The sequence below is a fragment of the Pinus tabuliformis genome, chromosome Q (genome assembly GCF_031772625.1).
Source record: "Pinus tabuliformis cultivar Carrire ecotype Pingquan chromosome Q, CPIR1, whole genome shotgun sequence".
NCBI lineage: Eukaryota > Viridiplantae > Streptophyta > Pinopsida > Pinales > Pinaceae > Pinus > Pinus tabuliformis.
This window is the reverse complement of record NC_142296.1, coordinates 131,011,574-131,026,760: the sequence shown is the minus strand read 5'-3', so window position 1 is coordinate 131,026,760 and position 15,187 is coordinate 131,011,574. Positions and strand designations below refer to the sequence as shown.

At 37.2% G+C, this 15,187-nt stretch overlaps 1 pseudogene; it reads left to right on the top strand.

The window, feature by feature from the left end:
- The first annotated feature begins 3,715 nt into the window (after positions 1 to 3,715).
- Positions 3,716 to 15,187, top strand: part of LOC149218597 (protein ARABIDILLO 2-like) — a 33,325-nt pseudogene continuing 21,853 nt past the window's right edge.

Sequence of the window (15,187 nt, the reverse complement as noted above, 5' to 3'; positions counted from 1 at the left end):
ATTTTGAAACAACACCAAAAAAATCAAAGTATTAATCCATCAACAATTTGCCAATGAAATTCCTTACAGCAAAGAAACATGGGGAACTCCCAACCTGAAAAAAGAAGAAGCTATTATTACTTGATTATTATGTGATTTCATGCAACACTATATTATATTCAACTCAAAATTCAAGTTTTGAAATTTATAAAATGAAACTGATCATGCTACTCTTTCTCTTTCTGACCATCACTGTAGTTTATTGAATCTTATCATTAAAGCTTCAATATAGACTTCAAGAAAGTAGAGTTATTTGCAATTGTTGAACTTCCAGATTTGCAACAGAACTTGTCAAGGAATGATGGGCAACTGTATATATGTTGTTGAAACCTTTGCTACATCTCCATGTCTCAGTCTTTACAGATCCCATGCAGTCCAGTCCCCTGACCTGTCATGTATCACTTAGAAAATAAACAAATGGTACCTTCTCTGCTCAAAATAGGTACCGGAAACGTATCTGTTGTAGTGAAGCTCCGGAAAAGCTCCAAAGTACCCTTTAAAGCTCCCAATAATTTTGGAAAGTTTCCAATAAGCTCACAAGTGCCAAGGAGCACGGGAGCGTGTGGTACGTGCTCTCCAATGCCTGGGAGCGGTATCTGTGTTACTATGATATGTATATATATATATATATATATATATATATATATATATATATATATATATATATATATATTCACAACTGTCACAATTGTGTTCCTTTCCAAAAGAAAAAAATGCTATTTTTTATTGTCAAAAAAAGTTCATGTACTTATGATTTTCTCGGCTTACTACCTGCTGTGTCAAAACAATTACATAAACCTCTTGTTCCTTACCTAGATTTTTGACAATATCTAATTATTATAATACTAATTATTATTATTATTAATTAGTATATTAACAATAATAATTATTAATAGAATTAATAGTAATAATAACTATGCTATTAAAAGTAACTAATTAATATTAATATTAAATAATAATAATAATAATAATTAATTAATTAATTAAATTAATCAGAGACAGCCGACTTCTCATTAAAAATTATTTTTCAAAAATTGAGAGCCGACATTCATCTCTTTTTCTCTCATTACTATTTAAACCCTCAAATAAGCTCTTCTTCTATCAAGCATTCAAGTTGTCCTGATGATGGATCCCGGTTGGGATTTGAAACGTTGGCAGAAAATGGTTATTACTGTGGATTCTGTGGTGACTAAGTCGAAAATATCTATTTATACTATTTTGTGTCTATCTCAATCAAAATAACTTTTATTTTTCTCTTTACATGTAATGGTAACTTACTACCTAACAATATTTATCTTTCTATATTATCTTGTGTCTATCTCTTTTAAGACAACATCTATTTTCCCTTTACACATAATGGTAACTACCTCTAAGTAGATGTCAAAAAAGCAAAATACAATATATATTTGTCACGATTCTATACCAGAAATAGCAATTTATATCACATGAGATTCGTGTCCTGTGACTTCTCTTCATATCATGCTATATCGAGTCTATTGAAGACACCCATTTTCAAAAGCCTCGAAGCTAATCTTCCTCGACTTTGCATTGCATCCTTCTTTTGACAATAAGTTTGCCTCACTATTTTGTTCTTTGTAGATATGGGAAATAGTGATGCAGGAACATGTAGGCCTAGGCGGCAATGTGATGGAGTGACTGGTCAGATGTTGCGACTAATACAAGTTTGGAGGACGAATGATTGTTAAATTAGTTAAATTTAAATAAATATAAGTGGTTAATTTGTTACCTAATTCTGAACAGAATTGGAAGTCAAAGGAAAATGATCCTCACTGCGTGGAGATCAAGCCAAGTAGTCTAGGTTGTTTAACTAATCCCTTCATTTGTGGAAAGAAGTAGTTAGATATGACATATGTGTATCTTATTTTGATTTGGGCGGAAAGGGGAGAGATTAGATATTGTTGTTTTTGTTTTTTGAGTGATCGGTAAGCCGAGGGTGTAGAGGATGGAGGAGAGGCCATTAAATCATACGAGCAGGCCGAGTAGACACAGTGAGCCTCATTTTATAATTATGTATGGATTTGATTTATATATATGGCCAAAGTTAATTTCCGTTGTGAATCAGTGAGTGGGTATTGTAGTATTGAGGTGCAGGTAGAAAGATTAATTTCTGTTACAAATCAATGCGCGCATATATTTTCTACTTTGTTTCCCTTTTAATATTCCAATGTTATCAGAGAGGTTGTGGATCGTGGTTATCGGGGAGCCAATGTTGTTCCCCCTGAATTAAGGAGTGGATTTCACTCGAGATGAGAAAACTCATACCTGGAAGCTCCCGGCAAATCCGCAAAGACCTTGGCGAAGTCCGTGAGCTCTAGCCACCGAAGGCAGAGCCCGAGGTTGTTGAGAAAGAAGAGTTGAAGCCGTCGCTGAGAGTTGAAACACCAAACACTGAAGAGAAAGTCGTCGAGCCGTTTCAAGATTTGAACGAGACCAATTCGAGGTCGAGGCCAAGAGGGGGGAAGAAATCCCCATCAAATTGTATTTCATCCAATCGACTACAAAGGATGCCTATCTCATCAGTCATTTGGTGAACTTATGCTTGGGGATCTTGAATGCTTCATAGATGTTCAGGATTAGTTGATTTTGGTGAAGACCGAGCTGGAGCAAGGTGCCATAATTTGGATGCATATCAGTAGGAAGATGAGAGCAAACTAGGCATACTTCCCGACCTTTGAGAGACTCATTAGGGCTAGTCTCACTATTATTTTCCATTTGAAGCAGAGGAATTGACAAGATATGAAAAGTACATAAAAGAAAAATCTTAAAGAATGCTTCTAGTAAGGCTTGTGGGCACATAACCCACATGCCTCAGAATCGATTACTTAAGGGAAAGGGATTTTGATTAACCCCCAGAGTCTCATTCCCCATCAAGTGGTATCAGAGTGGGAAAAGATTTCCTGTGGAAAGGAGTTTTTGCACGCGAAGAAAGAAGAGACTACAACAATATAGACCAAGAGAAGTGTAAAAGAAGAACCAGATGTGTTTTCAAAAGCAGAGCAAGCAAAGTACCCTGAAGTGGTAGTGAACCTGAAGAATCCAACAAGAGATTGGACAAAGAGGACAGCAGAAGTGTTTTCAAGAGAGAGTGAGAGATTGCAGAAGCCTAGAAGGAGAAAAGGTGTTACTCAAGAGAAGGTTCTAGATAGGGGACCATGCTTACCAAAAGACTGAGTGAGGAGAGCTTCGTGAGGTAAGATTGCAATAAGGAGGACTTGTTGTTGCAAAGGCTTGTTGTAGAGGAGAGGAGCTCAAGGAAAGGGAGGAGGAGAATATGACTACATATATTCATAATAGAGGCTTAGGAAGAAGCCACAACAGAAGGAAAGATGCCAAAGAGGATGGAATGAGGATGAGTCAAGAAGAGTTTGCCAGAGAGAAAGCTGAGATAGATTTCTAGATTGGAATATTGGCAGAGATGCTGCAGAGAAGTGAAGAAGACCAAAAGTATCGTTGGACCATGAGGAAGAGAGTAAAGTGGTAGTGGCTACGAGAAAAGAGAAATATGCAAGTGAAGAACAAGAAAAGAGAAGCCAAAGTAGAAATGGAAGTTTTCATTTGTAGACCAGAACAAGGTGAAATGTTGGGTGAAGAGTATAATGAGAGATCAGCCGAAGATCTCATGGACTATTGGCATACTTTAGAATAATTCGAAGACATGTTGATAAGGGAAGCACATGAGGCAATGAAGCCCCGTGATTTTAATTCTGTTAGTTTGCGTATGTTTACAGGATATGCAGAGGATGTTGGACAGTCTGCTGAAGCTATCACAAATCGGAATGAAGCTCTTGAGGTGAAGTATGATGGAGAATCGCTTTTAGAGGAAGAAGGTGTTGATCTATTGTAGCAGAAGGACTTCATCGATGAAATTCTATTTGGGGTGAAACAGTTAGATGAGGTTGATATAGACCAAAAGTCTAATAACAATGCCATAGTGGTACTACAAGAAGGTAAACCAATTAATTTGGAAATTTATAGTGTAGAAAATAGGACAACTTAGGAGGATGTCCAAGAAAGAGCGGCCATTGTACTTGCAATGTTTGTGGTGATTGATGATGAGACAACGACCGTTGATCCTACTAGGGTAGAAGCTATAATGCAAGGTGGCGGGATTGGGCTTCTGTTGGATCTCACAAAGTCGCATCAAGAGGTTGTATAGTTAGAAGCAGCAAAGGCCATAGCAAATTTATCAGTCAATGCAGATGTTTCCAAAGTGGTTGCCATGGAAGGGGTTCTAGAACGCACTGCTAGTGGATTTTCCAATCTAGCTACGAATGACAAATGAAGCATGGAGATTGCAATGGTTGGAGGGGTTCACGCTGTGGTGATGCTTGCTCACTTCAACAAACATGAGGGAGTCCAAGAACAGGCTGCTCATGCTTTAGCTAACTTGGTAGCTCATGGGGACAACAATGGCAATAATGTTGTTGTGGGACAAGAAGTAGATGCGCTTGAAGCATTAGTGCATCTCACTGGCCCTCATCATGAAGGAGTCAGACAGGAGGCATATGGAGCACTCTAAAATTTGTCTTTTGATGATAGAAATAGAGAGGCAATTGCAGAATTTGGCGGTGTCGAGGCCTTGGTCACCCTCACAAAAAACTGTGGTAATGCATCACAAGGGATTCAAGAAATGGGTACAAGAGTCTTGTGGGGATTATCTGTATCTGAAGCAAATAGTATTGCTATTGGACAAGGAGGAGGTGTTGCACCACTAATTGCATTGGCTCGTTCTGACGTAGAAGATGTGCATGAGACTACAGTTGGAATTTGGCATTCAATGTTGGGAATGCTTGGCAAATAGTTGAAGAGGGAGGAGTTCCAGCACTTGTGCATCTTTGTCCAGCCTCTGGATCAAATAGGGCATGTTTCATGGCTGCATTAGCACTTGCTTACATGTTTGAAGGCCTGGAAAACTTGAAGGGTGACATGGAGAATGTATTTGAAGGACAAATGGATGCAAATCTTCAGTCAATTTCAAAAATTGTTGCTTTGTGCAATGATGCAAGAATTGCATATACTAGTCATCAACACTACTTTATTGGCATTCCCATTGAAGTAGTTTTGAAGGTCCTGGTAGAAAATATGAAATTACTAGGTTTGGTGGAGCATGTAAAGGCTCGAAATGATGATGATCATTCAATTTTGGCAGAAATCCGTTTAGGTTGCTGTGAGTGGTGGAGTGAAAGATAACACAGAGTTACTACTTTAGAGTTTGATCAAATGCGCAACTCAATGGGGGTTATTGTTAAGTCAAATGTAGGAAATATCACATTGTTGGTGAAGGGTGCAGTTGAGAGTCTTCTAGAGAGAAGCTCCAAGATTCAGCGATCAGATGGAACAGTGGTTCAATTAGATGTGGACATTCGGTAGTGCACACTACAAAAACTCAAAGGGATGACTTCAGGAGCTCTACGCTGTTTAGATTTTTTATATAAAGAAGAACTTAGTGAATTCTCTACATATGATGGAGAGGAACATCCTTCCCACAATCTTTTGCTTGATCCTGATAATTACTCGTCAATTGAAAGTGATTTGATCTTTGCTGGTTTTGTAGGAATAAGGGACCCTCCAAGTGCAGAGGTCCATAGAGCAATTAGTGATTGCAGAGAAGGTAGAGTTTGTGTGTTGGTTATTACAAGCGATGACAAGAATTGTACAGTAGAAGCCATATGTTATGATATTGGGATTTTTGAGCCAGAAGTTAATCTTCAGGATAGAAGCTTCATAGGAAGAGAGTTTATTGCTCTTGCTGTTGCCAAATGTCGAGAAATTTTAAGAGGGCGTAGTTGCGTGTTTTCTAGAGTTGAACCTAAGCATAAGCAAGAAATAGTTCGAATGTTGAAGGAAGGAAACTCACATAATCATGTGATGCAGAGGGAAGAGCACACTCTTGAATGTAATGTGTTGAATCTTCAAGGCAAAAAGTGTTTGGAACTTGGCTCGGGTTGTGGATTGTTTGGTTGTGTTCCAGCCCTTCTCGGTGCCCAAGTCATTTTGATAGACTTGCCCAACTGATTGAGATTGCTTAGAAAGAACTTGGAAGCCGAAGAGCTCGTAGCAGGACTCAAAACTCTAGAGTTAAATTTAAATTAGAAGTTTGTAGGTGAGGTCATTAATACCCCAGCTATTAAAATGAAGCAAATAATTAGTTTCCTTCAGTGGGCATTCAAGCAGCCTAGTTATATGCCAAGTCCCCATGAATTGACTTCCCTTCTTTTAGTTGTGCATAATAAGGGTAGGATTAAGCTATATTTGTTGAGAAGTTTGATTGAAGAGACCGCAAAAAACCACGAAGGAGTTATTGATAATTCTGTGTTGAATACTTTTATTCAATATCTGGCTCGTTTTGGGGGAGCCAAAGAGGCCCTCGAGGTTTTCAAACAGTTTCATAAGTTCAAATGTGAGCCTAGAAGTAAGTCCTATTACTTAACAATTCAGGCACTTTGCATGAGTTCTCTTTATGATGAAGCATGGAGTGGTTTTGAAGAAATGGAAAGGAATGGCCATTTTCCTTGTGCCTCCACTATTGGTAAGATTATCCAGTTGTTTTGTAGAGGTATGCAGCCGAATGAATCCCATGCGATTTACCTAAAGGCAATGGAGAACAAGAAGTTTCCAAGGCATCCTACCCTCTATGCTCTGGTTCGGTCTCTTTGCGTTGTAGCAGAAACACCAGAGGTTGCTACTGAAATTTTAAAGTTGATCAAGAAGGAAAGGAATCATCATGCTATAGCAAATGGGGCATTACAACACAAAGGAGGGAGACTTGAAGGACAAACAACAACAGCAGTAACCAAGGACAGATTAACAAACCAAGTATGGGATCTAGGAGGACACAAATCAGAAGCCCATGATCAGGAGATCATGATTAATTTAAACTTTGGGAGTTTGATGCAGCAGCATGTAGACCTAGCCAGCAATGTGATGGAGTGAGTGGTCACATGTTGCAGCTAATACAAGTTTGGAGGAGGATTGGTTGTTAAATTTGTTAAATTTAAATAAATGTAAGTGGTTAATTTGTTACCTAATTCTAAACAGAATTGGAAATCAAAGGCAAATTATCCTCCCTACGTGGAGATCAAGCCAACTAGTCTAGGTTGTTTAACTAATCCATTCATTTGTGGAAATAAGTAGTTATATATGACATATGTGTAACTTCTTTTCATTTGGGCGGAAAGGGGAGAGATTAGATATTGTTGTTTTTGTTTTTTGAGTGATCGGTAAGATGAGGGTGCAGAGGATGGAGGAGAGGCCAATAAATCAGAGGATCAGGCCGAGTAGACATGGCGAGCCTCATTTTGTTATAATGTATGGATTTTATTTATATATATGGCGGAGGTCAATTTCCATTGCGAATCAGTGAGTGGGTATTGTAGTATTGAGGTGCAGGTAGAAAGATTAATTTCTGTTACAAATCAATGTGTGCATATATTCTCTGCTTTGTTTCCCTTTTAATCTTCCAATGTTATCAGAGAGGTTGTGGACTGCGGTTCTTGGAGAGCCAGTGTTGTTCCACCTGAAATAAGGAGCGGATTTCACCCGAGATGAGAGAACTCATATTTGGAAGCTCCCGGAAAATCCGTAAAGACCTCAGCCAAGTCCGTGAGTTCAGGCCACCGAAGGCAGAGCCCAAGATTGTCAAGAAAGAAGAGTCGAAGCTTTCGCTGAGCATTGAGACACTGAATGCCGAAGAGAAAGTCGTCGAGCCGTTTCAAGATTCGAACAATCCAAGTGTCGAGGCCGAGGTCAAGGCGGGGAAAGAAATCCCCATCAGATTGTATTTCATCTAATTGACTGCGAAGGAGGCCTGTCTCATCAATCATTTTCCGAACTTGTGCTTGGGGATCTTGCATGCTTCATACATGTTCAGGATTAGTTGATTTTGGTGAAGAACGAGCTGGAGCAGGGTACCAAAATCTAGATGCATATCAGCAGGAGGATGAGAGCAAAGTAGGCATACTTCCCGACCTTTGAGAGCCTCATTAGCACTAGTCTCGCTGTTATTTTCCATTTGAAGCAGAGGAATTAACAAGAGATGAAAAGTACATAAAAGCAATAACCTAAGGAACGCTTCCGGTAAGGCTTGTGGGCCCATAACCCACATGCCTTAGAATCGATTACTTAAGGGAAAGGGACTCTAATTAACCCCCAGAGTCTCATTCCCCATCAAATAGAAACCCTTTTGAATTCATTAATCAACACCTTAATCCTCATATTCTAGTTAGAAAGCTTGGGAGTCTCTAATTTATGTCTCTCACTTGCCCATTAGACAACTACCTTGGAGTCTTTGAATATGAAAATATCCTCAATTCCAAGCCATTTGGAACAATATAAGATTCCTCACAATACAAGAAGTTATTCCCTGGTGTTGGATCATTTACTACTAAACCAGACCAAACAGTAAAAGTCTCTGAGCCCCGAATAGATGACCATGCCACTGCCGCAAGTGTCGAAAGATGTGGCCCCATAAAAAAACAACTAGATAGTCGGTCCACAACATTAGAAAAATTCTAAGGTCTAAACTAGACATCCCAAAGAATATTATAAAAATATAATAGAATTAATAAAATAATATTTGATTACATTATCAAATTTTAGAGGGAAAAATGAAAAAACTACTTTTTCAACTCGTATTTTAAAATCATTTCCTTGCGATTTTACTCAAATTTCAAGCAAGAGCACATGTTCGATGCATAATTTAATTCATCATCCAAGGAGTACTCATGTTTCATACTTTTGATGGAACCTGTTACAAGAAAAATGAAAAATACATGAAAAAATGTGATTGCAATCATGTTTTTCATGTATTTCTCATTTTTTGTGTAGCAAGGTCCATTAAAAGTATACAAGATGGGTAATCCTTGGATGAGGAATGAAATTTTACATCCAATGAGTGCTCATGCTCGAAATTAGAGTAAAATCACAGGGAGATAAGTTTAAAATACACGTTTAAAAAGTAGTTTTTTTGTTTTTTAATATTTTTACATTTTAACTCCAAAAATGGTGATTCATCAATCATTGTTTACATCACCATCTTGAATCTTTTTGGTTCTTATAAGGTTTATTTTGGTTCTACATTTTTGTTTTGAGGCCCGTTTTAGACCTCAAAATTTCTCTAATGGTTTCTTTGGGAACCAATTGGATTATGGTTTCTTGTCCTCATGGAAACCATATTCCTTAAAATATGTCGAAATCTTAATGCAATTCCTTCTCACAATTGATTGTGCTTGCTAAAAAATGCAATTGTTCCTTTCCCTCCCTAATATGCATAGGAAAAATAATGACAAATGCTTGTGAGACTTGTACTCAGCAAGCCAATGCCTTAGACATGTTCCATTGTTTTCCCTATCCCAACTTACTCTTATGCTCTGAATGTTGAGCACCCAAAACCACACTGAAACAAAAAAGGGACACTATAGGAAAAGATGGTTAACAACTACTTGAACTAAACGTAAACCACACCTACCTAGGACCTGGAAGCCCCTCTTTATAAGGTCATCCCACATCAAAAATCTGTTGTGAATCGCTAGCCATATGAAACATTTAAGTTTTTGTGGCATATTCCACTCCATTACCTGTTGAACCAACTGTAGAAAATATTTGTATATGAATCATCTTTATTGATGGAGTGTGCTTGATTTACCTTAATGTGACCTTCTTGAAATCCACCACACCAGGTTAGTCTATCCTCGTTTGGAGTCAACATTATCCCTGCAAACTTCAACTATAATATATATTCTTTCCATTCTTCAACAAAGTCTCCCATTAGACCCAAATCTCTGTCTTCTTTCTAAGAGGTTTAATGTGACACTATCTCGAGTGTACTAGACATATCCTTAAGAACATAGATACCCAATTCATGTAAAAATGAAATCGGGGATAAAGATAGAGTATGATTACCTGTCATTCCACTGAATGCGTCCAATATGATTTCTAGAAGAGATCTTGAATCGATCTTCCATCTTAGGTTCCAAAGGAACCAGCCTTTTGCTTGCAAGAAGCTTGTCCAAGATTGGGAAACCACCTTAGAATGGGAAGCACACTCTCTTATTCAATTGTATAATTCATTAGTTTTAAGATATTTAACTTTAATGATTTGATGTCATAATCCATCATCACACACTCCCCTCCAAAACATTTTGAGAAATAAGGCCAAATTAAAACATTGTGCATCTTTGAAAACCCATCCACATTCATCTACCTCACTAGCAAGCACCTCCCTTTAGACAAGGTGTATTTTCCTATTGGAACCATTACCAACCCATAGAAATTGCATAATGATAGAGTTGATACTATTTACAATACCCTTCGATAGTTTGAATTTATGCATCCAATATATGGAGATACTTGGTAAAACATATTTGATCATAATGAGTTTGCCTCCTAGTGATAACCACTTATGAGACGATAAGTGTAGCCTCTTCTCAAATTTATGAGATAATAAGCCTGAGTCTTTGTTTTCATAATCATTCTGCTTCAAGAAGAAACTAAGGTACTTAAACACTCCATGCAAAGAGATGGATTGGACATTGAATACAGATGAAATCTTCTTAATTGTTTCCCCCTCAGGGTCTATTCATATCAAACCCAGTTAATCTTGTTCATTAATAGACCTGAAACCTCTCTAAAGATCTTATAATCTCAAATAGATCCATTCTCTAATTACTACCTTCCCAATCACAATCACATTATCGACGAACATGAAGTTTGCAAGGGAAATTTAATTTGTCAACCTGGATCTTGTAATGATACCCCTTTCACAAGCATTTGGAATCCTTTTTCTTAACCTGTAAATCACCAACAAAAATAGGAGAAGAGATAGGACACATCCCCATCTAATACCTCGAGATGCCTTGAAAATATTTGTTGGGAGGTCATTGGTGATGACAACAAAATTAATAGATGATATGCAAATTAGGATCCAAACCACCATAAGTGCACCAATAATTATCTTAATTAGCATCATTCTCAAGAATTCCTAGTTAACATAATTATAGGCTTTTATAATATTTATCCTCATTAGGAAAGCTTCAATTCAATGTCTATTTTTGGAGTTTATAAATTCTTTTGCATTGGAAACTGCATCATGAATATACCAATTTTTAAGAAAGCCAAATTGTTCAGCAGAGACGAACTTTGACAACGATGGCTTGATTTGATTTGTAGTGGTCTTGGATATCATCTTATAGATAATATTGCACAATGAAATTGGACGAAAGTCCAAGAAGGAAGAGGGATTCACTACCTTAGTATTCGTGTAATGAAAGTTGCATTCATTGCTCTTGTTACCCTACATAGTATTTGGGACTACTGTACCAAATCTATATGATCAATGAGCATTATGTCCTAGAAGTGAATATACAGTTCCATAGACTAACCATTTAGTCCTAAACACTTACCTCTTGCCATTTCTTTCAAGACCGTCAGAACCTCGTCCTTTGTGACTTGTCTCTCCATTTTATCTTTGACCTACTCATCAACCATGTTAGGGAATAGGTTGCAGAACTCCATTTGATTACTAAAGGGAAGAGCATGTCTTTCACTATAATGGTTATTAAAGTGACGAAGAGCTTTCTTTTGTATTTCCCCTTGTGATTGTAGAAGACACCATAATGCATCCCTAATACTCTAAATTGAATTTTGATTTCTCCTAGAAGATGTCTGTCTATGAAAAAATGGTTGCTTTTGTAACCTTCTTCCACCCACATAAACCTACTTTTTTGTTATCATTCCTCTACTTGCCTCGTCAGAATTTGGTTAATTAATTTCTCTAATTCAAAATAAAAAAAAGTATACTAGATCTCGAGGGTATTCAAGCAGCTTCATCTAATCATCAATCCAAATCGATTCCCTCACCACCTCATTCTTCTTTTCCCTTGCCCATTTCTGAACCTTGTCTTTGATAATTTTCATCTTGTTACATACTGAAGCCATATTCGAAACCCCAGGGTTCACTCTTGTCTCACTCTAGGTGTCACAAACTAGAGAAATAAAACCCTTCTCCTTCAACCAAAGTGGTTATGTATCCCCATCCATTCCATGAATATAGGGAAATGATCATAAATGCATGCAGAGAGGATCCATAGGAATAACTGTTTCATGCAACTAGTTATATCCTCCTTGAGAAGGAATCTATCCAATATTTTCAAAATACCCTTTGAGCCCCATCGACCATTCTTCTAGGTAGGGTTGATAGGATATGGCAAGATATACTTAAAATATTTCTTATTGAAAATATCCTTAAAATATTTACCCAATGAATTAGGCCTGCATTGGGTACCCCATACCTTATTTATGTCCAAAATAATATTAAAGTCTCCTGCCATGATCACTGAGCTAAGTTCTCGAATGTCGCTACCAACAACTCAGTCCCAATATGCTTTTCTATCGATATAAGGGGAATATATATATAAATCATAAAAGTAAAAGAAGAAGCTACATTCATGTCATTATAGAAGATACATGAAATGACAAACCATCGAACAATTTCGATCAATTGTGGTTGGATTAATGGATGGTCATGGAATCATTTGAACACAAGTTTTAGGACTTTAAAACTTTCGTCTCATTTCTTGTACATTCCTCTATCGTTCCTATTATTTGTTGTTGATTTTTAGTGCTCCCTCAATTATGTTTCAGTGGGGAAATTTTGATGATGATGAACATTGTTTATTTCTTATAGTCCTTCTATCAAATTTTAGGTGGGAAGTTTGATGATGTCATATACACGTATTGTTGTATTCACTACATTGCTAGTATTTTCTTCTTTGTGTTGGTGATGGTGTTCAAATAAATTCATAGATGTTGATTTTCCATGTTTGAGATCATTTTTCCATAGTTATAACCTCCTTGTTCATTTGTTTGTTCATGGTGTTTCTTCTATTGGAATCCTTTGTCCTTGTTCTTTACTACTGCTTATTTTCTTCGAAGCATTTTTGCAGAAGTTGACAATGTTTTTCACTCTTCTTCCTTTGCAACATTTTCTACTTTAAAGATCAACCAACCCAATTAAGGTTTCATGGATCTCATATTCATAGTTTTTTTGCTTCAATGGATCATTGTGGGATCTATAATTTTAGCTCCATGGTTATATGAGCCCTAACATATTTCTATCTTTTGGAAAGGAGTTTCTTTGCTATAGGTTTTTCTCCTTTTCTTTTCTTATGAGAGTTTCTAGTTAGGTAATTTTTTACGCCTTGTTGAAACATATCACTTGGTGTTGCGCTTTTCGGGGTGCTTGCAGAAGCACTTGCTTGACCGCGTGACATTTTCCTATTATTCTTTGATGGTGTTACTTGTTGCCTACTTTGTTGTGCTTAGATAGGAGTAGGAGTTACTATTGAGGAATTGCCTGCTGCTGCCAATTATTCTTTGTCCTCATGTGGTATACATGCTTTTGTATTGATTGTCTTCTCTAAACTTACATCCCATGCTTACTCTTCTATGAACTGCACATCTCTGTTGATTATGACCTTCTTCGTTGATGGATTATATAGTTTGTATGCCTTGGATTCATCACTATATCCAAAAAATATGCATTTCTCCCCCTTGCTGTCGAACTTCATCCTCAACTCATCGGGGACATGTGCATATGCCACACATTCAAAGACACTCATGTGAGTGACACTATGATTTCTTGCACTCAATGCCTCTTAGGAAACACATCCCTGAAACTTTTGGTTGGACACCTATTAATGATATATGTTGAACAAGCGATAACTTTCGACCAATAATCATTTGGCAAATTATTTGTCTTCAACATACTCCTTTCCATTTCCATGAAGGTCATATTATTCCTTTCCACAACACCATTTTGCTGAGGTGTATACCTTGTTGTAAATTGCTTGTGAATTCCATGCTCCCTACAAAAACGAAGGAAATTATTTGAGATGTATTCGCAACCTCTGTCAGTCCACAGGACTTTGATGTAGTGTCCACACTTTTTTTCAACAAGAGCCTTCTATTGGTGAAAGTGGTCAAATACTTCACTTTTATGTTTTAGGAGATAAATCGATGTATTCCTTATGTGATCATCTATGAATGTCAATAAATAGTGGCTTCCACCAATTGATGGTGTCTACATTGGTCCACATAACTCTAAATGGACAATCTCCAAAGGTGCTTTTTCCCTTACTGACTTTCCTCCTCGAAATTTCTCTCTATGTTGCTTGCCCAAGATGCATCCTTCACATAGGTTGTCTAGTTTTTCTATAAGTGGCAACCCCTTCACCATGCCTTTCCTATGCAGCAAATTGAAACCTCCAAAGTTGAGATGTCCAAATATCAAATTCCATAACCAATTTTCATCTTTGACCTTTGCTTGATAGTTCACTTGTGTAACAGTTTCTACTTTTCTATCATCATCTTGTGAGTTCGTTGATAGTTGTACTTATGCAGATTCTTCTCCAAATTTGAACCTTCTACTATTTTTCATTCTATTGTTTGTCATCTAAACCTTTGTAATCAACTATCTACATGGAGTTCTATTCGAATTGTGCACTCATCATTTTTGAAAAAGACATTGTAGCCCTTTTGCATGAGTTGTCCAATGCTTATGAGGTTATGCCTCAAACTAGGGACAAAGTAAACATCTGGGATATACTTCTTCTCCCCCTTCCTTGTTACGATATTAACTCTTCATTTTCCCATGACAGAGACTTTTCTATTGCTCCCTAATGTCACTTCAAAATTCACACTTCCATCTAGTTTGGAAAACATTTCTATGTTCCTTGACATGTAGTTGCTACACCCTGAATCTAGATGCAATATATCACTTTCTCTTTCTTGTGCTACATTACAAGATAAAAACATGTTATCATGGTTCTAATTTTCTTTCGTGAAATTTACACTTGGTTTGTTAGTAATTTCATATTGATTCTTTCTACATTCATTTTCATAATGACCATACTTCTTACAGTAATGAAATTGGACTTGAGATTTATCATACCTCTAACCTTGTCCTTGATTTTGGCTTAGACCTTGACTTGGATTTTGATTTCTGCCCCTTCCACTTGAGTTTGAAGGGCTACTTCTTCCACCTATGTGTGGGATTCTTCCTATTGGTCTAGCATATGATATTCCTCTCCCTCTACCTGTACCAAACGAAACTTGTGTCTTGAAGGCATGC